This window comes from Cygnus atratus, chromosome 11 (genome assembly GCF_013377495.2).
Source record: "Cygnus atratus isolate AKBS03 ecotype Queensland, Australia chromosome 11, CAtr_DNAZoo_HiC_assembly, whole genome shotgun sequence".
In the NCBI taxonomy this organism is placed as follows: domain Eukaryota; kingdom Metazoa; phylum Chordata; class Aves; order Anseriformes; family Anatidae; genus Cygnus; species Cygnus atratus.
The window spans coordinates 16,478,522-16,505,093 of NC_066372.1; the positions used below are offsets into that span (position 1 = coordinate 16,478,522).

General features: G+C 38.8%; 1 long non-coding RNA gene across 1 annotated transcript; it reads right to left on the reverse strand.

Annotated features, from left to right (window-relative positions):
• Positions 1 to 23,820: 23,820 nt before the first annotated feature.
• Positions 23,821 to 25,975, reverse strand: LOC126913437 (uncharacterized). Its single transcript, XR_007708729.1, has 3 exons — positions 25,908 to 25,975; positions 25,201 to 25,367; positions 23,821 to 24,347 (listed from the first exon to the last, which is right to left on the reverse strand). It is a non-coding gene; the product is annotated as an uncharacterized LOC126913437 (long non-coding RNA).
• Positions 25,976 to 26,572: the final 597 nt, after the last annotated feature.

A 26,572-nucleotide genomic window follows, 5' to 3' on the forward strand; every position in this document is an offset into this window, starting at 1 on the left:
AAGAGAATACTAATGAAGGAAAATGTTTCTAATTAGGAGCCTCTAACAGTGTCCTGGGACAAACAAGAAGTGAAAATCATCTCACTGGAAGCTCTGAACTCAGATGTTTTGTTTATGCACACACACGTGTATATACGCACTTGCACACAGACTTCATTTTCAAGTGCCACAAGTCATTTATATCACTGTTAATGACTCTGATGAGTTACACGTGCAGTCACTGCTCCAGGCTATGTGTCTTCATGTTCATATGGCATTAGGGGTTAACTTAATTCCTACTGCAGTTGTCATGCTGGAAATGCCTAGGGTTAAGCAGAGATGGCTGGGACCAGGCAGAAGTACTGGATCCTATAATGCTGAACTGAGCAGCAGACCTTGTCATCTGCTCAGTCACAACTGCCGTTTGGAAGTACTTGCAGAAAGCCAGGCCCCAGATTAATGTTCAGCACTTCTCTGCTCAGCAGGAAAAGCTGAGGTTGTTGTGGTTACTGGTAAACTTGGACTTCACATGAAAAAAATAGGAAAACACTTTACAACAGCCGTTAAAAGTTCAATCAGAACATTTCTGCGGTGGCCTGAAAATACAGTCTCATGGCAACATTCCTCTTCCAGAAGAACTTCTTTACTCTGGAGAAAGTATCAGGTTCTGTTCCCCTTCACTCAACACTGAGTTGCCCACTGTAAGATAAAAAGGCAGCAGAGAGACGAGCGGACTGAGCGAGCTGTAAGTCACTGCAGAGGCGTGTAACAGGAGACAGACGCATTTTCTTCCAACTGAACTCCCCCCTTCCTCTCTTCCACCCCACCTTTATCCCCAGTGCTCTGTTATGCCAGGGCACCTGGGGAGTGTCTGTTTATGGACATTCATCAGGCAGCAAATAATCCCTCATGTTATTTGTAAGTATGGCATTTTCAAGAGGTATTCTTGGTTGTTTAACAACATGCAGTGTTTTTGTAGCTGCAGAAAAGGTCCTATGGGCCATTAAGCAATCATTTATTGGTTAAATATCTCCATTCTCGGTAATGAATTGCTATTTTGTAAGAACAAACATTTCCTTTCAGTTTAATTTTCAGATTTTGAGGTCGCAATGGTGTGTGCTCTGGAGAGGGAATAAAGTCTGGGACCATGACATTAATACACTCCCAACTTTTATTTCCTTCACCAACTGTGACTAGACCTCCAGTACATTAATTTCCTTGCTTTTCTTGAGGCCTCCAGCATCTCAAGGAGAAATATGTGTGGCTCCACTACTCCTCTTGTCTGTTTAACTCACTTATCACTGATTTTTACCTACGGTGAGATAAATATTCAGTTCCTTTAATTAGGTGTTACATGCTCTGCCCTTAAAAATTCCTCACCATAGAACAGCCATGAGGTTGATTTGCCTTATTGTTTTTAGTTTTATATTGCTGGTGTTTTGTTTTCTTTTGTTTTGCTTTTAATTGAAGAATTATGGTCTTGTATTAACAGTCTTGGAAAATTTATTCCCCTGTTTGTTCCGCCACAGGGACTAGTACTGATTTTGCAAAAGTGTCAAGAATAAATAATGATTTTCAGTACATTTTTTTCACTTTTCTGAAGAACGTATCTATGAGAATAAAGAAATAGCTTCTGTAACCTCTACAATCTTTCTTTTCTCTTAGAAGTGTCTGGAACTGCCCCTGTGTCAGTGATTCTGATTTTTTTTGACCCCAGTGGACTTCATACCTTGCAGTTTTCCAAGTACTTCGGATTGTTTTGTTGCCTTGGACAAAGTATGTCTAGCCATATGCTGCAGGTGGAAAACCTGAGCAGTGAAGATCTGAAGTTCTGGAGGCACATGGCTGACAAGGGAACATGACTGAGAGGCTGGATCCATGGCCCAGTGTCTGACCCAACACAGTATGAATGGGTAAACAGAACCAATATGAGACCTGGATAAGGACCATGTTCACAGCCTCCCCTGAACACCTGATGTTATGATCTAGTTTTATATATTTTGCAATGAACGGATCACTTAAAAGATTAAGGAAAATATGGTCAAATGGGCAAAGCAGGTGGCTTTGATTCTATCCCTGGCTCTACCACTTAGTTCCTGGGGTGGCCTCTGGCAAGTCTATTTCTCTTTCTTCTCCCTCAGACTGTTAATTTACAGTCTCTTTTTTGCCTGAAGGCACAGTGGGGCAGTGACAGTCTCTGCAAAATGTTAGTCCAGTTCCTAGCATGATGGCTTACTGCATAGAACAAAAACTATGAGGCACAACCATAATATTATTTTTCTCTACTATTCATTACACTCCGTGTGAGTGCCATTGCAGCCCTTCATTACCATTTTTACAGAAAAATGAGGAAAAAAGTTCAGGACTATGCACTGGGCTTGTAGCTATGTATTTGCAATTTGCTGGGCTGGAAGAAATCGTTAAGGCAGATGTTACACACGTGAATAGTACTCCGCTAGTCACTGCTGTTAAAGCCCACCTTATCTCTAGGGGAAAAAAAAAAAAAAAAGTGAGTCGAATTTGATATAATTCCTGCTAGAGTTAGAACTGGGCCAAGTCTTTGGAGAATCTACACGGTTGTGCATGCCCACACTTTAGTGTCCTACACAAGGACAGAGATAGCACGCAAAGCTCAGGACAGTAGCAGCTCCATTGCTAATCCAGTGCTCAGGTCATAAGGGCCATATGTAAAGGACAAAGTGGAGTAACACAAGGTTGATACCTGCATAAGAGTGAGGCATCTCCAATTCAAGGGAAGAGCACAAGTGTGAATGAGATATGTCTCAACCTGCTGGTTTCCAACCAAATTACTTCCAGTACCCAATTAAAGCAGCTGTAGTAACAATATGAACTTTAGTACTTGCCACATTAATAATTGCAAAGAGCAGATTAAAAACCCTTAGCAAATGGTCCCATCACCATTCCCATCCCTCCCCTGTAGGTGTGGAGCCCAGGAGGGCAGAGTCCCTGCCAGGTCCTAGGTGCACACAGCTTCTGCGTGCAGGCACAGCTGGGTCAAAAAGCATGGAGGCAGTCAACATGAAGGAAAAGTCTCCTAGTCCTCAGCCACCAGTGGGACCTCACATGTCGAAGGAGCCTGTACCTATGTGGGCCCTTAATAAGCATTTGCATATCCAGAGTAAATAGACTGATGGAGCTCTGTAGAGCTGGCACTACCTTAACTCACTGGTTGTTTACTCAAAAGTTATTTTGCTGTGCAAACGAGCATCAGGAAGACCACCTATTGATTCACTTTCCTCCCACTAGACACTTACAATCTATCATGCATAGAGAGCAAAAGAGAGAGCAAAAGGGAGGGAATGAATGTTCTGTAGCACGGCAGAAGTTGCATCATCTGCATGCTGGAAAGAAACAATTCTACCTTGCTCGGCAAGGGACGTTTCCCTGCATATGGGAAACACGTCAGAATAAATCATCCTTCTCCAGATTAAGTCATCGGAAGGGGCAAGAGCTGGCTCCAGCCTCCCTGCTTGGATTTAACCTCAACGGGTTAACTTCATAAAACTGCAGCTCTTTATTCCAGCCTGCGATTTCCCATCATACTTTAGGACCAGCGAACCGTCCCTTCATTGATGGCACCTTTTGGCTTCACAATAGAAGCCAATTTGTTAGAATTCTTCACAGGTCAGGGGCTGCGTGAAGATGTGGAGGGCGCAGCAGTGGCCGCTTGAAAATGAAGTTGTATTCGCTTGGCAAATTATACGTCTGCTGCACTTTATGGGCCTTGATTTCCTTTCCCCTTTCCCTCTCCCTCTCCCTTTCCACCCCGCTCCTTGCAGCCCCTCCCTTATTCTCTTTCTTTTTTTTTTTTTTTTAAATCGGAGAAGCGTGTATGTGAGCTATCGTCACATATCCAGTTAATGTAGGTTAATAGATTGATTCCAGTGACACGGATCATAATGAACAGTAAATTGTTTTATCTCTTAAGTCTTATTTGGTCAGCCAGGAAAACATATGAGGTAATATGGCTTGGACTAAATGGACCGTATAATAGATCTCCCTCTAAAGAATAAGGACAGGGGTGACAGCGCCTCTTATGATTAATGAAAATAATAATGGTCCTGAAATTGAAATTTTTCTAATTTTTTTCCTTCTTCTCTCTTGGCTGCCACCAAAAACTTCAGCCAGCAGATGATTTGTGCACAATAACCACCTCTGACTTCTTCCTCAACTCCTAATACAAGTTTGGGGAGTGCTGGGGAGGGAGAGTTGGAGAAGGATGGATGGTTGCCTATGTTTCTAAGAGCTCGGTTCAGCAGCAGAGTAGCATATAAACACAAACCATCTGCTTTTAACCCGGGGTATGAAGCACATGCTTTCAGATGCTCATAACTTGCCCAAACATGGGATTTCCAAAAGTGTCCAAGGGAGTTGAAATTGGAACATCCACCTCCTTAAGGTGCTTTGGAAATACCAGGTCTTAAACATTCAGACACATCTGCTCTTTTATTTATGTAGGAGCTCCTTCCTTTATTGCTTGTGTGCAGCATTCAGAATGATTTGTCATTATTAATGAATATTTACACTTGTTCAGTGTCAGTGCTGCTTGCCATAATAAATGTATAAGAAGGTTCGTTCCCTGGGTGAAGAATCAGGTTTGGGCAGAATCAGACCTTGCACAGAGCAGTTTAAACAGTTTTTGTATGTTTATTTGTTTTCATAGAGCTTTGATCATTTGGTTAAAAAGGGCTTTCAGATAGGACTTGTGAGCATCTATCTTGAACAGCAGCAGATGACCAGACAGACATGACAACTCTGTCACTCACAGATGGACAATCTTTATCTAAGGACTACTCATAAGAATGGGGATAACAAATCCAAATGGGAGCATTATGGCATGTGTGTGAGTATCAAATATTACAACATAGAATGACCAATTTAGTGGCAGTGGAGAACATGTGTGTGTGTGTGTGTGTGTGTCTGTGTGTGTAATTCCCTTGTCTCTTCCAGTAAAGCCATAGGTGAACAGTAATACAGCACTGATTATAAATTTAATCCTCAGTCTTTTCTCCAGAAAATTAATGTAAAATGAAACAAAAATGATCTTGAGATCTGTCCCATAGAACATCTTCCTATGTGAGCATGACAATATGAATCAGTGTACATATGGCCAGTTACAGCCTGATCTGGATTTTACACCCACTCACTACTTTTTAGTGCTTATGGTTTTTTTTTCTTTTTTTCTCTCTTTTTTTTTTTTTTGTACTTAATTCCATTTAAGACTATAACAAACATCAGTAAGTGCCTTGTCCCTTTCATTCCTCTTTTATCTTTCTGCTTTATGGCTTCTCTGTTGTATCTGATTTCATTCTTTTAGGATCAATAAAAGCTTTGTAACATTGCAAAGTTTTGGAAACCAGAAATTGCACTTAACAAGTGGGATAATAGGGATTGTTTCCTGATGCTTCTGCAGAGAAGAAACAGTTGAATCCTTTTTTTTTTTTTTTTTTTTTTCATCTTCCAATATCTAATCTCAATATCTGCAGTCATGCTTTTGAGTTTTACAGTGGCTGTCAGCAGGCAATCAGTTCAGACATTCAACTCCTTTGGATTAACATCAAGCTCTGCAGTTTGGGTATATTAGCAGCAGGGTCAATCGTGGCAGAAGGAAGCAGTTTGCGCAATAAAATAAAAATAAATAAATAAATAAATAAATAAAAGAGGGAGAGAGTGAGAGGGAGAATAAAAGGAACTCTCTGAACTTCAAGAGTCTGGAAAACCCAAACTGAGACTAAACTTCATAAATATCCCTAATCTCTGGTTTAGAAGCCAGGATTGTTTATGATTCATGGCATTTGATGACATTTAACAGCATGCAACCCATTACAGCCCTTAAGTCATTACACAACACAGCAGAAAATGTCATCAGGTGCCACAACAACAAGGCAGGTTATTGGAGGGGCAGGGTTCAGTTCAGATTAGTTCAGACTTCTGATGGATGCTAGCCTAGTTCCAGAATGAACCCAAATTCTGCTTGTCAGGCTTATCTCTCCAACAGATCATCCTTGCTTCTCTTTATGTTGTACAATTTACTCCCCCGTAGCTTGAAATTCAAATTCCTAATTTGTTATTTTGCCAGTGAAACACTGGTAAAATAACCACTCTTCTTATTCACAGATTGCATTATTTATTTTTCTAAGGGCAGGGGTCAGTCTGGAACCTTTTTGAATAGGCAAAGAGTTACTTACATCTAATGATATAAGTAACTTAGTGATTTGACACTTCAAGATGCTTTCGTTGGGCCACACTGGCAAAGCAAGTCTCAGTAGATTATACCATCCAGGGATGAAATCATTGTTAGGCATTGGTAAGGGAACCAAAAGGGTTAGTGAGTGACAGCAGTGTGTGTGAATTACATGCTTCATAGCCATGTTTCAGGGCAGTACAATTAACCTTAATAAAGTTACCAGCATCTGGAAACAAATGGGGCATTAAAAAATCTGTATGAAATATTTAGCTGGAGATCTTCTTGTAACAAGTGCAGTGTGACATACCAAGTCCTAATCCTCTGTGCTAGGGGAGAATTTCCTCCAAAATAAGGAAAGCTTACACAAATTCCTGGGAATAAATGTCAACAGATAGCAAAGAAGAGAGTTTTGATGGAGCTATGTTGATTTCGAGAGCCAGCTTCAGAAAACATCACCTGTATTTTGTAAAATTGAACTTGAACAAGAAGTGATGACTTCCAAGAACAAAATCAATGCCTGCCAGAAGGCTGAGAAGTTCCCACCATCTTAATGTGCCTTCAACACCTAAACCCTACCAACCTTTTGCATCAGAGCAGAAATTTCAGAAAAGTGTTGTGGGGCAGTCTGGGGACCCTGCTTTCTGAATGTTGCTGATGTTTCCATTTCCGATGCTAAAAACAAGTGAAGCATCTACGGAAGGGCACAAGAGTGAGTGTTAAGGGTAAGTAGATGGTGACCAAAGGAGACAATGAATCTTTGCAGCCTGAGAAAACTTTGGCTTTTAGATGTCGTTTTGTATTTCTATTTGATTTATCTGAACCAATTTAGACTCCTTATAACTAATTATAGCCTAGCTATCTTTTAGAAGCTTTTAAGTGGCCTAAAGTTACATGCAATAAGACACAAAGGCAACATTTTAATCTGTTGACATTGTGTCTTGTCTGGTCAAAAATACAGCAGTCATTTACAATTATTTTGGGGAAGTCTTGGGGAGTAGATATTTGATTCAATGTATATACCTTGCATAATAATAATAATAATAATAATATACATGTATCATGTGCATGTGATTTTCCCTTCCATTTAACAGTGAGAAGGGGTGGGTATATCTACACATTTACACATAACACGACACTGCATTATTTTGTCTCTTACTGAAGAAAAAAGATATTAAAAAATCCAATGACTGATTTTGCTTCTTGAACCAAGTCAAATATTTTCTTGTCAGTATGCTCATAACTTCAGACTGCAGAGGTCATGGCCTTGACTTTCTCCTTCAGATGGCTTGTGAGTGGAATGTCCTTGAGATTAAGGTTCCTTTTGTTTTCCTTGGGAGGGGCTTTGCTTACACTGGCAAGCAGCTGAGACTTGCCAAGGTCCTCCAGACTCTGTTTATTAGATTTTTATCTTCTTATCAGAGTCTTCCTCCTTAAATCATGTCAGCATTTTACCACTCTTCAGGGATTCCTGGTGTTTTATTGTCTCTGAACTGCTTGGGGGGTGGGGGTGAAGGAAGATATCCTAGCAAAAATAACATTTATATAAGAGCAGAGATGGGAAAGACACAACTGTCTCCATAAGATTCTCATTCTGACCAAAGTTACCGATAACTGGCCAGATTCTGAAGATTTAATTAAATCTGTATTTAAACAAACAACAATTGATTTTGTTGAGAGTTTCATGACTGGTGAAGGAGTTTATAATATGTCCTGGCATTCCTACCCAACTCTGACATGAGAAAAAGCCAACACAGTTGGTTACTGTCATTATATTGTTTTTCCTGGCAAAGTAGATTTTCTTTTTGTTATTATTTTCATGTTAAAAAGTGTATTGTGTTTTAATGTAATAATACGTATAAATGTTCAGTCTTCTGAATTCAATTTCTACTAAAATTAGGCAGTTCTATCATGTAAAGATGATTCACATGAGTCTGCATATTACTAGTTTAGTGTTTATAGACACATATACTCCAAAAGAACAGAATCTCAATTTTATCTTCAGTTGAAGATCTCTATAAATCTGAATATATAGACTCTTCTGAATCTGCTTTGGAATGAACTATGAAAAAATAATATAAACAAAGTGAACATGGGTCATTTCTAGACTGAGAGCTTTAAATTGTGCAGGAGAATGTAAATGATTCATGGCAAAGAGATAAGCAAATCACAGTTTGTGCCACTTGTGCCTACAGATTAACAGTGGCTGAATCTCAAAATGTTTGAAAGCACATGGGCTTATGGTGTGAAGTTGAAGGCTCACTTTCAGTTCTAGAAAGTTGGTGAAATAATTAACCCTTTTGAGAAGATGACCTGGAACAGGAATCCAAAGAGAAAATTCAACCAGTGGTTCAAAATATTTAAGCAGGTCCCGACATAGTTTAAAACATGTCATTTCATCATTAAAGGTATTTGCCTGTTGGCATCAGCTGAAGATGTGCCCAGCCTGGTAATACAGCAATAGGCATATTAGATATGCATAGACAGACAGACCAGATTTGTACTAGTCTTTGAAATATATTCAACTTGGGATTGCTGTCACACTTTGTCAAGAGAATGAATCAGTGGGTCTGTTCATACTTTTCTGCTTTAGGTAACTATTCTTTTGATAATGAATCTTTAATAATAATTGCTCTTCTAAAGAGAGCATTTTCCACTCTTGTTAAAGAAATACTTTCTTGTGGAAATGTGCTTAACATTAAAGCTTCAAGACCAGTGTACTTTTCCAGTTGATAAAGATCTCACTGAAGGACAGAGACACAAAAATTTGGCGTAAGTGTCCAATACACAGAAGATATGAATTAATTGTGAAGAAAGATGTATAAGATGTTATTCCTGATGCTCTGTACAACATGTTAGAATAACTTATTTAGCCATAATGCTAAACATTACTTCAGCTAACCTACTATTCTTCATAAAACGAGTGAGAAAATATCCTTTTAACCATCTGTTATATGGACAATGTTAAGCTTCAAAATACTTCAGGGTTGGGGGCAAATATAAACCATATCATTCTATGATTTGGTAATGAATCTCAATGACCATTTAAAAATAATGTCTTTACAAACTCAACCCAGTTATGAGAAGTTTACACATGACTGTTTTAATTTTCAAACAAAATTAAGCATTTCTAGAGTGTTAGGTCTAGGAGAAGGCCTTTTGACAGCAAAACTCATGGAATATATGTTTAAAAGAAACTCAATTTGTAAAGCAATTCAGTCACTATGAGAAGTCCTAGAGAAACAAGCCCATGGGGGCTTTTGCACATGGGGAAGCTTGCAGGAATGCACTTGTGCTTATTGCTCTATCTTCTACAGTGGTAATAAACTACTGTGAATGCTACATGAAGGAAGAACTCACATTTTTACAGAAATAAATACATCACTTTCAAACCAACAAATGCCAGTGGGCTGATGTCTTTGTCTTTTGTCTGGAATAGAAGTAATGAATGGAAAGTTCTGATCCACAAGAGGCCATGGAACTGGTACCACTTGTAACTACGTGATTACAATGGTTCCAAATTATTACATCAGCTAAAAACTGCTGTGCTGTTAAAGCATACTGGGCATGTACTCCAGCTCCAGTCCCCAGCTACAGACTGGAGCCAGAACCAGCAGGACTGGTAATGGAATCAGAGATGCATCCATATGTGTAGGTAGATCACTGAATAATAGAATCATTAAGGTTGGAAAAGATCTCCAAGATCACCTGTTTCAACCATCTCCCTGCCACCAATATTATCCACTAAACCACATCCAACCAAACCACATCCGACCTTTCCTTAAACACCCCCAAGGACAGTGACTCCACCGTCTTCCTGGGCAACCCATTCCAATGTCTAACCAACCACCATGCAACCATGAGCTGAAAAACTGCACCACATATTCAGAAACATGACACTACTAAGTTTATCTGGCAACTGACAAATGGTAAGAACATTTTGGCTTTCATTTACTATGAAGAGTTTAAATGATAGAGGGGAACTTTAGTTCACTGAGTTCCCTCCCTTGCCATTGCTTCACAGAGATTTGCCCTCTGTATATAACTTGAGGAAGTGTAAATATTTTACCAGCAAGTAGTTTCATGACAGTTAGAGCCATGTGCAGGAACTGCTGCAGCATGTGCCCGAGATGTGACTCTTTCAGTGAAAGTCTATTTACAGGATGGAGCATGTGATTTTAATTGCAAGTATGTTCCTTCTTCCTTTTAAATTCCTCATGCTTTCACATATACCATTAAAAGATTATCATATGAGCTTTCTGTGCACTCTTTGGCATGTCTTCCAGAATGAGAGGAGAAAAAAATCCGTGCTAGTGCCAACAAAATCACATACCAAAAATGAGAAACAGATAAGAGAGCAGATTCAACATGAAGTGGAGAGGGAGAAGGATTCAGATAAGAGGAGATCCAAACTCTCAGGCTCTCCACACTCCACTCATTCTTTTACAGACTTGCTTTTATCCCCAACCCTCACTCCCTATTTTAATTTTTTTTTTCCTGGGATCCTCTTTTATTCATTATCTGACCTCACACCTCCAAATGCTGGGCATTCGTTTCCATTACCCAGAAAAGCTCAGGGAAAGACTGAGAAAAGGATGAGGGGTTCAAAAAGGAGCACAGTGACTTCAGCACACACATTTGACAGAGAAAGTGTCATTCTGGTGACTGTGGGCAGCTCAGCACTGCCTTTGAAAGTGCAGAGGGAATAATAGTGCAGGCTTCAAGGCATTAGGCTTAATAACACTCAATAATTCAGGCTTCCGGATTTATGTGCACCATATAAGCAAACTTAAAATGATTTTACTATTAAAAAAATTGACTGTATTTTTAATGAGCTCACTGTATATTTCAGTGGGAAACATTCACAGTCTCCTCCTTTCTGCTTCAGGCTGGTGGTATTTCACTAGCACTCTCTTTAAAAAGAGATGCTCATGCTGGAACAAACTATAAAAAAAGGCAAACAAAGAATTGCATAACTACATTTTTTTCCCCCAGTAATTTATGGCAGTGCCAGCTGGTTTTGCACTTCTTTTGCTTTTCAATGTAGTTAATCTCTTAGCCAGAATTGTTTCTGGCCTTGATGAACCATTTAACAAAGTTCTAGTTGATTTTTGTAGGGCAAAAGTATAATGAAGAATCTCAAGGAAAAAAAAGTATATAGGGAATGACATGTTTGCCTCATAACAGATAAACACCTCTTAAACAGCCCTGACATCATAATTTTCCATGTTCATGTCAATGCTTATTGTACATAATCTCTATCATGACAATGTCTGAGTGGAAATCAGAAGCATAAAAAGTGAATCCAAGCCACAATGTCCTGTAATGGAATCAGATCCAAACTCCCCAAAGAATTGAGTCTGGCAGCCATCGTAAACCTAAATGTTGAGCTCAGCCACAAAGTTACAATTTATATTCAGAACCACAGGGAAAAAAAAAAAAAAAAAAAAAAAAAAAAGGAGTCGTCAAGATCTGAAACTGTGTGATGTGCAAAAGTAATATTTGAGGGTCAGAGTCTATTCCATAATGAGTATGATCCTGTACTCCTACCCAATTTGAAAAATGCTTTCCTGCCCAATTTGCTTTGTGCCTTTCCCATGTGGTGAGGCCACTTAAATTGTCACAACTAACTGGAAAGTCAGGGACAGATCAACCCAGCCAGAGTCAGTACAGCCTGGCCTTGAGAAAATGAACAAACTTTCCCAACTGGCAAGCTAGGTTTGAAGAATTGTCACTGTTCAATTTTTCTCTTGCATCTTTGGTACTCCAAGGTGATGTAGGAAGGGCCGAGAGGTTTCCAGCCTAAAAATACTACTTCATAATCACTTGTTTAAAAACAAAATCTACATTAATATCAATAACCCCTCCCCCCACACACACACAGTTTTTAAGCATTTTTTTATTTATTTGTGCTATATAAAATGATATATGTCATGGCAAATGTCTTGACCAGAGACCTGAGGTAAGTGGTAAGAGCAGGAAAACTTGAAGAATTACAGTATTGTACTATGGAAGTCATGCGTTATGCATGTTCTACCACGTGTACCATGAGAAACACAGATGTTTAGTGCAGTGCTGGCTAAGGTGGCTTTCACTGGGTTTGAAGTGGAGCTTCATACACTCCCTGCAACAGATCTCTGCTTTATATGGCTCTTATTTTCAAAACTGTGAGTGAATAGAAAGTTTGGAAACTGACGTTCTTGGAGTGGTAGTAAATTGTTGGTCTGTTTGCTTAAACCTACTTGCTGGGATTAGCTCTGTCCTACTTTGTGCGTTCTGGATTGAAGGTTAGACAAGGGTCAAGTAGGAGATTTCAACACTATCTGATACAGGCTTACCGCTCCAATAAGAGGAAAGCTTTTCAGCCAACCCAGTCTAATGCTTCCATTTCAAACTCTGCTTTGTTTTGTTTGTATGTGTAAGGAAGTTTGAGGGCAAGAGGGCACAATTTTAAACCCCAATTCGCAATTCCATAACATCCATCATTATCTGTTTATGTTAGGTGATTATTGCCTTGCTTACAAAGCCTGCTGTTCAAACACACCCAACTCTCCAGAAAAGGACATGTTCAACAGTGCTGCTCCATTGTTGAAACCTTTCTGACTTTTTCACCCATGGGCACACTTATGGCTACAAGAAAGGCCAATACTCTTACCTTTGTCTGGGATTATCTAAATTACCTCCAAAATTGAGAATACAAAACCCACTGAAATGTGGTAAGAAATAGGCATGCAATATCTTAAATAAATATCCTTCTCCTCAATTTCTTACAGAACAAAATTAACCCTCTTATTTGAATCAAGTTTTTACTTAGTGCTAATGAGGGAAAATTGACTATAAGAACCATGATCCACCATGATCCATGATTCCAAGCTGGAAACACGAAGGGATCAATAGGCAGACAGAGAGGCACAGACAGACACTAACCTTTCCCCCTCACTCATTTAGGACTCAGATTTGAGTCCTACTATAAAGAAGCTATGCAAAATGAGGAGGTTGTAAAGAATTACTTATTATGGCCTTAAATTTGATTAGATCATTTCTTTGGCCTGAAAGTAACAACAGGTCAAAGTATACCTTTTAAAATGTAAAAATCAAATTTTGTTCGTGAGACAGATAAAACTTGCAGTGCTGTGGTATATTTTCTTACTGAGGTTCCTCTTTAGATATGCTCAGTGAATGCAAAACTCACTATCCTCAGAGTCTACGCAAAGCAGATTCTCCATAGATTTGTTCAGGTTCACAATAACAATGCAGAAACTGAGGCTGTGCTTTGAACCCTCAGTGCCAGCCCTGAAATCCAAATCCTCAGCTTCATTTCTCTCATGGCTTCATTTATATGTTCTTCATTTTGAACTGGTCTAAAGGTTCCAGCTTAGACAAGGCCCTGGGCTACCTGATCTAGTGGGTGGCATCCCTGACCATGGCAGGGAGCTTGGAACTAGATGATCCTTAAGGTCCCTTTCAACCCAAGCCATTCTATGATTCTATGATTCTATATGATTCTATGAATATTCCCGGCTGATAGGGAAAAATTCAACCTTAAATTCATTGTTCTTAGATTTAAAGTTTCCTTCCTATTCCTGGAGGAAAAAAAAATGGAAAAGGAAAAAGAAAAAAGACCTTTCTAGACCAGAATGCTCAAAAAATCACAAACCACCTCTTTGGAGATCAACATGAAAAGATTGACTCTGGTCCTCAGAGTAATGGGGTAGCCCCTTGACATTTATAGCATGCAGTTGCTGAGGGAGAGAATTGAATACTGACCTTCCTAATTCAGCAACAGAAGTAAGAAGAACTCTCCATTCTCCAGCACACTGAAATTGCACAGCATATAAAGAAACTCCCCCTTCAACATTATTTATTTGGGTGAATTCTATCTGTATCACAGAAAGTGCTATGGCATGCTTATTTTGCAAAGAGATCATTTTGTCCAGTTCCAAAGCAAGCACATTAGAAGAATTTCTCATAGCCTTCATAATAAATCCAGCCAAGGCCTAGCACCCACTTGCTGTTGTGTATGGGCTTTTTTTATTTATTTAACCACCAAAAAAATTGCACACATAATGAGACAATGTCCTTCTCCTACTAGAGGAGAGTTCAATAGTTTAATTCTTGTTAACCAAAATCCCTTGTACTAAGGTAAATTACATTGCATTTTCTATTACTAGTTCTGTTAATTGTCAAGCAATAAGAGTTTATGCACTCATCCAAAGCAGCAGAGAATTTCCCATAATGTTACAAAATAAAACCTGACAAAGCACAATAATCTTTAGTTTATTGATGTGCTACTAGGCTGTGGAAAGCATCAGATCTGTAATGTGCTTTTGGTTAGGAAATTGGTGGCCAGAAAGATATATTGGGAATGGCAGTGGAATGTCAGGTTCCTAGAATATATATATACATTTATAAACACGTGTGCATAAACTAAGGTGGTTTTTTTTTTCTAAGGAAAATGATGATGAAAGACTTTAGCATTTACTGTAAAGGTTCTAAGACTGAAATAACAGCAAAGAAAGTAAAAAGTGTGTAAATGCAAAAAGAACTTGTTAGCTAATAGTGTGTTAGGTAAATAGTGTTTAAAGGCACTGTGAAAATGAAGTAAGGGAAAGGCTTGATAGCTAGGATGGGATATTAGGTGTTTCACTATTTCCCGGTTGCCCCCAGCATCTGCAGATAGTAGATATATGTCTATATACATCTAGGAGTCATGAAAGAATATCTGTGCACATTTGTGTGCCCCAAATCTGCTTGGTTTTGATGAGACAACCCCACTTCACTCAAGGCCAGAAAAACTCTTGGGAGTGCTGCAAACGTGACTGGAAAGCAGCATTAGAAATAGGTGGTGATTTGGGAAGCTCAGGTTTGAGAGAAATATCCCCCCAAAACACTCAAGGACTTGAAATTCCTTCTTTCTGTACTATACTGTGTGCTTTTGGGGATTGCAAAGAATATATAAAACAAGGGCTTAATCAGAACCCTACAGAGTCTTTTGCATTCAGATAGGGGCTTGATAAACCCACAGTTAGAGCACCTGCAAGCAAGAAGACAAGGACCTGTGGCTGACAGCATACTCAGGTTTGGCTTTGTGGTATTGCAGACCAATGGCTCAAGTAATCTTCAGTCATACAGAGTCACACAGAGTCAGCTCATGTCTTACCTGCAACAGACCATATAGACATCCCCTTAGGGGAAGTTCTGCCCTTCTTTCATGCCCTCTCTCAGGTTCTTGTGTAGGAGGTTGCAAAGTGCAGTCCGCTTCTGACACTCAAAGTACGCATCCATTGTACTGGTATTTGTTTTTTCTGGTTTCAGTAGAGCATATTTATGCCAAGGACAATGAAACAAAGTTTTTCCATTTTCACAGGAAAGAAGTAAAGTGAACTTGATGTCTTTAGCTGGCATGGTTAGGTGAACAGCTAAGAGGAGATTCTTAGTAATACAGAAGCAGCTAAAGTTTGGAGTATTCCTGTATATTTTCTAATGGGAACCAGTGTGGTTCTTGCCCTTCAACAAACAAAGATGGAGGATGATTATGTACGTTTCTGCTTCTTAGAACATTTATTTTAATTGCAAGGTCTTATAAACAAATAGACAGAGGCAAGAACTGGAGAAAAGAGGGGCCGGAGGGGGGCGGGAGTGGGGATGCTCTTTATTGTCCTGATTTTGCATTTAGAAAGTAGAAGAGAAACAGAGAAAGAAAGATTCTCTACCTTGCAATAAAAGATGGCAAGGTGATAAATTAGTGCTCTCAACTGAAATTGATTACTTTGTGTTCCTATCCAGTTCATATGGCAGCAACACAGATGCTCTGAAACACAGTAATGACACATTGGAGAAAACCTATCAGGTTGGCCTTGTGGAATATTTTTTCCCTTTCACTCCTCTTACTGGCTCAAAGGACAAACCACTATGTGCTCTGTCTGCACTAGGGAAAGACACACTCAACACACCCAAGACTCCTGCCTGGGAACTTTTCAGACAACCTAAATACTGAAATGACGAATGTCAGTGATTTTTTTCTTTCCTGTGCCTGGATATAATTTTAATACTCAGAGGAAGAAGCTTATGTAGCAAAAGGTTGAAGTAACATCTAATCACCCTAAGGCAATTATGGCTAAGACGATACAAAGAAAACAAACAATGGGGCATGGTTTATCAGCTTTTTCATTTGAATTTAGCTTTCCAGGAATCCTGCTGATAAATTTAGAGGGAGTGTCCCTATGGGTATTGTGTTTTAAAATAAACATTTGGATTTCTGCAATGGCTAAAATGCTTCATAACTACTATCATTTCATGATTATTAAACCAGGGACTTGACAGCTTACATGGTATGACGTATATGACCATTATGCCCTTTAGTAGAAGAAGGAATCCTATGCAACAGGATAGGTAGAAAAAGTATGCTGAGAAAAAGTGCTGAGCAATTTATTGTTTTCGTCTGTCAGGTCTCTATGTACTGAATGCATAATTAAGGAGATAATCCAATATGATGGACCAATAGAGAACACCTGAATAGCACCCTGCATTTCTATCATGGATAACTAGACTCTAGAACTATTATTGAAAGCAGATGGAATGAAGACCTATGCAGTAAGTGATATAGTGTAATTTTGCAAACTTACAAATGTCATGATCATTTTCATGGAAATGTTCTCCTAGGTGTGAACCTACTCCCTCTCTTCTTCAGTTGGCTTCAGTAGACATGATCAAATAAAGTCAAGAGCCTTTCTTAGAGCGAGACAGTCAGCCAAAAACTGAGTCCTCTTTGCCCATATATATTGCTTTATATGCTTTGATGTTCCAGTATTTCCACTGATTTAAATCAGTTCAGGTCTTGTCTCCAAACCCTTTATCTTGGCAAAGGAAGGACAGAAGGCTTAGACATCCTTTGAAAAATGCCTAGTAATCACTGCAAATTGTCCCATGAAGTGGCCTCAAACCAAAGCTGTTCAGAAACTTCAAGCAGAGGAGAATCGAGCTTGTCCTTTAAAAGGAAGTCTTTCATTTTGCAGTGACTGCATAATTTAGATGAATGGGGGGAGTCACATAAAATTATACTTACAAAAATTTAAGCAGACTCTTGTTGAAGTAGTTTTCTTACATTTCCCTATATTGTATAAAATAATAAATTATTTGAATAGTTCTATTACCTGTCCTTAACTGAAACGTACAGTGCCTGTCCTAGTTCCTCAAAAAGCTTGTTAATATGCAATCACCTAGTACAACTGCTAAGTTTTTAAAGGTCACTTATGTTTTATTCATAAAGGGTGGTTTTCTGGAGGGAAAAAGGTTACAGTGTCATGTAATATCATATTCTGATAGAGGCTCAGCTTCAAAAAAATTTATTTCCTTATAGTTTGTAGTGAAGAAAGGTGGATTTGTTTGGGTGCTCTTAGTTTGACTGAGACCTGCCATGTTCAACACAATATTTGCTATATGGGAATAGCACATCATTTTTCAGACATATCTAAAATGTTTAGATATTACTGGTGTTTCTCTTGTTTCCTCACTACCCCAGATTCAGGAGAAGAGTTCATATGGCCTGGTTGCATTTGTTTATTTACATTTAAAACGCTATTTTAGATGATGGTAGCAGAAGACTGTGAATAAATGTCGGGACTGAAAGTCTGCATAAGTATAGTGCAATGGGAAAAGCACAAGCTCCAGAATGATGGGGGACTGTGCTCGCTGTGACATCAAAGTCTGGCCTCGCAAATTCTCCGTGATAGTGTTTCTTGTATCTGCTCTATCACAATGGAATATAGAGTATGCATAGGTAGCTTTATGTCTCACAGGGCCCTGCACATTTCATAATATATTGAGTTGAGTATTCAACTTTCAACTGAGAATAAATTCCCAAATCAGTGCTCCTGCCAACTTATGCCTTAGATGGCAACTATTGTCTTTATTTTAGAAAAATCAATTCTGTCCCTATGGGACAGAGCAGAAAACTGTATTGTAAATTACCTTGGACCCAGGCTATAATCTAGTTTCCAAACTTTTTAAGCTGTAGACAAGTTTCTATCTGGGCAAAGATTCAAGCCTCTGCATTAAGGCTACCTCAGTCAAAATAACAAAACCAGATTTTGCAGAAATGCTCATCCCTAAAATGTAGATATAAGGTTTATGGTGTCAACAAAATATATACAGTATCTTTTGTGGAGGTGTGCAATGGAGGGACGTTTTATTTATTTGTTCAAGTGTCCCATATTTAGTTAGCCAGCTGGTATATGCCTTCCCCAGGGAAGCGCTCACTGAAAGGAATGAATTTGTTTTTCTTTATGGATTTCTGTTTGCCACAAAATGGGTGGTACGGATCACCATTAAAAGCAGTTCATATAGGGAATGTGACCCGAGCGAGTTAATTGGCCTGTTTCAATGAAAAGCTCTCAATTTGAAAGTTCCAGCACTACTGGCAAGGGTGCCAAATCCAGCAAGGTTACGAAAATAAATGTGAACCCTTCAAAACACTTGAAACACAGGCAATTGATGGAATAATACCATTTTCCTTAGGACAGAGTAAGCTGACTGTTGTTATTCACTCTGTCTCCAGCTGAACTCAGAGCTAAAAGCCACTTTACTTGCTGATCTGTGGATCTGCTGTATTATTAGCATTTTATTCAATTTTGGGAAACGTGACTTTGCATTTGTAAGTGGATGGTGAGACTGCTTTTACCAAATGGACGAGGTCTTTGGAGTTATTAAATTATTGAGGAAACAGTTTGTCCCAATTTTCAGACCTAAGTTGGCTTACTAAACAAATTTCAATGTAAATAAGGTTCTAAATCTATGCATTCATTAGTACTGTTTAACAGCAATGACATTTCTTTGGCAAGAAAGCTTTCTTTGAGAGCCTATTTAGCCTCAGGTCACTTTAGCTGAGGCCCCAATGGTGAAGACAGAGAGGGGAAAAAAAAGTGTTCATGTCAATAAAAGTTTTGTTTTCACTTTTTCTTTAATGGCCCGGTACAAAACTTTAGTTTGGCAACTCATGGAAAAAAGAGGGCCAGAGTAAAGAATGTGTAAGACAAAATTGTATGGAATTTGGAGAACAAATAAAGCTTTTTTTATTCTGTGTTTTTATTACCCATACTAGAACATCATCTTAGTCATGACAAAATTACATCAGGGTGAAGACGCAGGTCAAGAAGTGATAGCTTTGATCAGAATCACCCTCTGAGCATGCACACACGCAGACATGTACACACCCACGCTAACCTTGGAGAAGGGGATTGCTTTAAAAAATAACCCAGTCAGAATTCACCACCCCTTCCCAGTGTGGGCCATCCAACTCATGTGTAACACAAGAAGTCTAATTCATTAGGAATCGGTGGTTGCAGAACAGCAAATGGACCCATTTCTGTCACAGAGCAGTGCTCAATGGGGAGCAGAGCAGCTTCATGAGGACTGGTGAGGGAAACATCTCAAGAAAGAATTTGCTGAGAATGAATCAATTGTGATTGATAATTGATAATTGAATTGTGAGTGATAATTGGTTATTATCACATTTCTTCCTTCCCTAACTTCTGCAGTGTGCAGGTGATATCGCTGTGGTTGTTGCAGCTGCCATTTAACCATGTACTGTGCATTATGTGCTTTGCAAAACTTCTCTGCCTCTCCAGGTAACTATAAAAGTTGAAATACTGTACAAATGGCCACATTTCAGCTCCTTGACTGTGGACTAAGGTAGCCTGGAAAAATAATCTGCTACATATTTCATAAATATACATAGGTATGAGTGTTTGGGTCATGGGAGAATAAGTCAGTCTTTCTAATGTGACCTGGCACTCTGAAATGCTGAACTTCTGTCTCTGTCTCTGTAATACTTGTGTAATCTTTAATTTATTTATCTCTAAAGCACTGCTTTGATATGGAAAACAGCTATTTGAACTCAGACAAGTAACAGGAGACTAGAGGCCAGGTCCACGTTGAAAATCAGGCATGATTCTCCATCCCTACAAAATTTCCTATTTATAATTTCAACACGAATCTGTTGTTACTGTTCATAAAAGCATCACTGTTATCTGGTCTCAAGCAGCTAACTTTATGGCACAGTGGTTTTGTAGAACGACGATTTGAAATTTACTTCTATCAAGTTCAGACTAGCACATTAATTGCTGGACTAGTGCTCATTTTTCCTATTAGATGATCTGTTTTGGAGATGGTATTGCTGGTTATTAGGGAACCGAGCCCCACAACATACTTGTAGTGTTTGCATTCAGTCCAGTACCAGGCTGATGTCTTCCACCTTCACCAATGAAAACAACAATATTTCAGGCATGAGGTGCTGCCTCTTCCCCCTGCAAAGTTTTTTGCCCCTTTATCTTTTAATTTCTCTTCTGGCCTGGGAAGCCAAGTGCAGAGCATTCTGCCTGCAGCTGGCAGATGATGAAGGAAAAAAAAGTGAATGGGAAGATCTCTCCAAGAATGTTTGTTTCCACTATATTTTCTACCCTATAACTAATTATTCTGGCTGGACAAAAAATAAAATAGAACACAATAAAGCACAATAAAAACCTGGATGTGTATTGGATTCCCAAGTTCGCTTGAAGCCAAAACTTCAGGTACATGAAGGGGAAGCAGAAATGGTCCTCTTTATCCCTCAGCCAAAATATCAACATAACACTTGCCAGTGATTCCCTGCTGTGATTATCAGATTGGCGTATAAGCTGATAATTGCCATCCTGCTCAGAATGGAGCACGCACACACTTCAAACAAACTATTCCCTAGTGCTTAGCTTTATCAGTGACTCAAAACAACAACCGTAAAGCAAATCAGCTAAATTTCCCCCCTAGGCATTGCTGTGCCTCAGGTTTTATGTGCCAGCCTTCAACAGGTCTGAAGGGGAGGAAGGAGGGAGCACAATTTCCAAGTGTTGCTACAAGGCTAACAGCTCCTTCAGCTTCCCATCACCATTCTTCTCAGAGCTTCCCTTTAGCTACGGCAATGGATGGCACCCTGGAAATGATTAGGGGCTCTGTGGTTTTCCACAAATCCAACATTTTTGTCTCTGTCACCCTGGCAAGAATCTCTTCCCTCTCTATCAGGCTACAGATTTCTTTTCCCACCAAAGGAGATCAAATTTCTCCAGGCGATGGAAACAGTGCAACTCAAATTTATTGAGAGTACACAAAGCCTTCTGTTTCAGAAGGAATTCTAAGAATTATAAAAGTGGTTAAAAGTGGTTAATTTATTTTTTTTTTGAATTATAGCTACCTGGAACTTTTTAAAAAAACTTTCATTAGGATGGGGAAGAGGGGAGGAAATCCAATAAAAACCTCTGTCATTAAATCTTTTAGATATTCTTCTCTGTGAAACACATGTCCAGATACCACAAGAAACATACTTGGATGGTATTTTTGATTTAGCTTAAGAGACCAGGTCTATATGAGAGTTAGCTAAGAGGTGTCTCAGGAGAGCTCTGGTTTTGGCCTACATTGTGAATCTAAGTGGGTAACTTCCATCTGGGACTAGCCTTCAGGTTTATCCAGGCTTTTATCAGAAAAATAAAAATAAAAATAAAAATAAACCACAACCCAAGGTTCAAATGTGGATATACGTAAGAAAACTTGAGATAGAAATCCAAAAGTAAACGTGGATCAGGGTTTATCTGCATGCTCCCACATTTCTGACTCTACTGGAAATCCTCTACTAGCATTATTGAAGCTTCTTCTCATTTATCTGTCTGTAGAAAACTTAAATCTTTGAGAAATGTTTATTTTCAGATGTGCTCCAGGTTTTCATAGATGCTGAGATCAATAAGATCTGCTGTACCTTAAATGAGCTGTCTGACTGTATCCTGTAACATAAGAGCTACTTGCAAGACAGCCATACAAAACACACTAACAGCATCTTGCTTAAACATCACGTGTTGCTCTGCACTTCTGGACTGTTTTCTAGGATAGAAACATTCAGATAAAAATGGATAAATATCTAGATTCTTATCTCACTCTTACAAATAAAATTTCAAACCATTTTTGATTACTTTCTGGTCATTTCCACTTAGGCGTAGGCATTTCAGTGTTACAGCACACATGATTTTCTGTTTTCTGTGTATTATTAAAAAAAAATATCTAAATCAGCCCATACTTTTAAAAAATGGTCTTCTATAATATGGCAGAAAACCATTCCAATGAAGATACTGGTTTAAAACCTTTATTAATTATTATCGTGATAGACATTTCCAAGGAATTTCAATTTCAGAAGCCTCTACGGTCAACTAATAACTTATTAAATATTACTCAGTCATTAAATATCTTCAGTTTAAAAATGAATATTTGGGGGATAGACATCTGGTAATATGTCTTAATCCTATTTTTAGATTAGATCCTCTTAAGAAATTCCCATATGCTTTTAGATAAAGCTTGAACCTTGCTACTCTTTCTGAATATTCTTTGCCTGCTGCTCTGTACACACCAGTCCCCAAAAGCTGTACTTAGGGGTCGTGTTTAGGTTCATATTTCACAAGGTAATTTCACTCCCTCATTTTCATGTGCTTTAGCACTAGAACCACAATAAGGGAGGAGGTGGAAGGAAAAAACAGGGGGAGTCTGACAATAATGCAGGCCTATTCATGAAATTACTGCAAACTGACTAAAAGTCAGAATCAAAAATAACCCTGACATTAATGGAATGCCTATGTGAATCAATTTTATAGAAAACTGGACTGTGTGTTGGGACTAAGTAAAAAATATATGATTAAATTAGTTCGCTGCATTAAAAATATGCTTGAAGGGATCTCTAGTATAAACCAATGATGGGTGGTGAGTCTCTTTAGCAGTGTTCCTGGATTTTAACTGCATTGCTTTATCTAAATATATTTCTTAGAGTCACAAACCCTAAAAGGTATAAAATAAAGTAGATTGAGATGGATTAGGTTAATTAATGGCTATGAACTGGCCTTTCACCTCAACAATTGTAGACAAGTTCAACCTAAGAGCTTAAATCAGAGTTTGCTGTTCTAAGCTCTAGTAGACATTAATTCACATCATATAATTTGGCAGAGTTGGCCCAGAAATGAACTTGCCATGGATTTGACCCTCCAAGTCAGAGATGGGGCAGCAAACAAAGAAAAGAAAAAAGAAAAAAAGAAAAAAAAAAAAAAAAAAACACGTCTCCCAGCTGCTCCCTTGACTCGTGGATAAAATAAGAGCATGTGTTGAGGGTTCACCGACGTGGACAGTACATCCTTTTGAATGGAGCTGAACACTGCAGATCCCCCCCAAAAAAGGCAAAACACTGTTGGGAGCAATGGGGTGCATGGTGGAGTTTCAACTGGAGACTTAATTTTAGAACTTCTGGCTCCTTTTTGGGAGGTTGCACCTTGGGAAATGTGTGCTTTGAGGTCATATTGATGGACTTGGTGTGTTTGCAAAGTTCCTCAGTGCTTAACGCAACACAGTAGTCACAGCTTTACAAACATCAGCCCTTTGCATACACAACCAGGCAGGAGTTGCAGTATCAGAACAGTTTATTTGCCCTTATTTGCATTCCTGCAGCCTTCCAAGAGGTCGCTCTAGTAGAAATAGAAGAGAAGTAGATAAAATGCATTAATCCTTTGTTTTATTCTTATTATCTACCTGGAATTCAGGCATGAAACCACCAGATCATTATTCACTGATAACTGCATAGGCAATAGCAAACTGTTCCACAAATTAATCTTTTGCCTGAACAAAGCAACTGCAGCCGTAATATACATTTAATGGATTTATCAGTTTTACATTACATGCCTTTTATTTGAAAGCCCCAATTAATTTCATAGACGCTCTTTTTAGGTCTCAGCAGTGCAGTTTATGGTGGTCTCCTGCTGCAGCTGGGTTCACCTGGGGAACACCCGGCATTTGCATGTATACCTGAGCATCCACTGCATTTATTTGACTGTAATCAGAAACCATAGCTGGTACCACCTCAGGAAAAGCGGACATGGGGGCCCATCTGTCTATAACTTTCCCTCCCGGTGCCCCAGTTGACCTCCTGAGATGAAGAGCATCAGCTGCAAAAGCTTGGCCACGGGAACCAGCACAGTGCTCACGCAGGCAGAGCAGGCTGGTATGAATCAGGGAGCTGTGAACAGCTGAGCGGTGGATGGATTTAAGGGAAGCACTCTGTCAAAAACCAGGCCAGAAGAATAAGATGAAGCACTCCTCCGGGCCTGCAGGACTGAAACAGTTATTAGTGAATATTTGTACATTTGGCAGCAGGATTATTGTTTCACTGCTAATGCACTATTTTTATTTTTTTTTCAACCCTGTGTGGCTGTAATATACATCACGGCTTTTTAATGAAAGTTATAGATAGTTTAAAAAGAAAAAAATAAAGGAATGTCATATTCTAAAAATAGGTTTGTGCATTTGGAATTGTGTTCAGAGACCAGAAAGCACTGATACCAGCACAGCCTGACTTCTCTTAACTTTTTACATACTGTAGGCTGTGTGTGCAAGCCAGTTGAGGCAAATATCTTCTATTTATATGGATTTGGGATACACAATAAACACAAAAGGAAAATATGAAGGGGACTGACAATGTATGGATCAGAACTGCAGTTAAATCTGTCAGAAATACGTTGCTTAAATAAATTCTGTCAGAAAAAGGGTCTGGGCAAAGAACCAAAACATGGACAAATTAGTTATTTCCTAGTCTTATTTTTCCATCCAGCTTTACTAAAGAGTTTCTGCACTAATAAGATACTTGGGTTCATTTAGTGCTTTGGAAGAGGTCTGCACCTTAGAGGTATTTTCAATATGGAATTCTTTTAACTAGCCTTTCTTTAACCAACTTGAACTGAATTCAACCAACGACTGTCTCACAGAGTAAACAGAGGAGCTTTCTTAGCTCTCTCGTTGTATTTTTGTATTATTATTTTTATTACTTCTGCCCACAACTAAGTCTATTATTTTTGTTCTCTCTCACTGCATCATCTGTACACCTTTTTGAGTCAAGGTGGGGTTCACAGATTGCTGTGAACCTCCTGCTGTCCTAAAAAGAATGAAACATGAGCAAATGCTGATGATACCTTGAGAAAAATTCCCCAAAGACAATCTATGGGAAGATGAAGTCTGCAAAAGCAGAAGAGGTTGCCAGATCAGGAGACCAAATTTGCAGAGGTTTCAGACAGTCACCAACCCAGAGTAAACACATTCTCAGAGAGAAGACAATCCCCTTCTTCCTCACACAGTGTTCCTGTTGAAATGTAGGAAAATATTATCAGTGAATGAAGTCACTCTGCCCTACCCACCTCCCACCCCTTTTTTTTTTTTTTAGTTTAGCTTGTCTCTTACTCAGCTTGTCCAAATTCTCTGATATACCTGGTTTACTACCTACCAGTTTGGCAAAACTGAAGCTAATTTTGCACTGGTAGGCTTTTGCTTTCCTTGCTCCAGGGACATAAAAGGGAAAAAGAAATCAAAGACCAACACTGATGAACCATCGTAACCCAAGTTCATCTCAGTTGAATGCAGAAATCTAGGTCAAAATCTTGTCCCACTAAGTGCTCAAGTATAATCAGAGTAGAAAAGTCCTAACATACTAAGAGTACTCCATCTTATATTCCGAGTGAGCAATTAGAGAAAGCTCCATAATTGCATTAGCCAAGCACAGGTTTTTTACTAAAGCATTTCATATGGGACTTTTAGCTCTAAACAGTAGTTGGACTGAGGCTTAGAGGAACTATTTGCCATCATAAAGTCAGATTCCTATCTGGATGGGAGGTTTTATTCTTACCTGACATATATTCTGGGATCTATTTGCCACACTGTGCTATAGCCAAAGTTTCTCGAAGTTGTAGCCAGGATGGATTTTATATAAATACTTTATTTGGTATCTGTAATAAATTTCACAGAGAATGAATAATCTACACAAATAGGAATGAGACACAGGAAAAGCACTTGCTGCTGATAAGGGGTTGCATAGCATGCCAAATTGGGTCATTGACTTCTGGCCTTTGACAGTCCTGAGGTTAGATCTGGCTTACATCACAAGTGAAATGATCATAGGGGTTTTGCTTCAAAAATGAACACTTAGTTTGATTGAGTTTGACAGAAATAGCACACAGATGCCAAGAACCAAGTTAGACAGAACTGGGTTGTTTGGTGGTACATCTGTTGATGGCAATGCTTCTTTCTTTCATTTGCCCAGAGCCAATTAAATATATATATATATATATATATATATATACACACATACATACCTGATTTTGGTCTCCGACATAAGAAAGAGCTGTAAAAAAAAAAAAAAAATAAAAAAAAAAAGTGGTTTTGAAAACATCTACAGCATATAGAATACAAATTGTAAATATGTTGGTGGGCCACAGAAGTGAATATACTATTTTTACAAATTAAAGTAAGATTTACTTTCAGATTAATCTAACCTAAAACCTGCCTGGTACA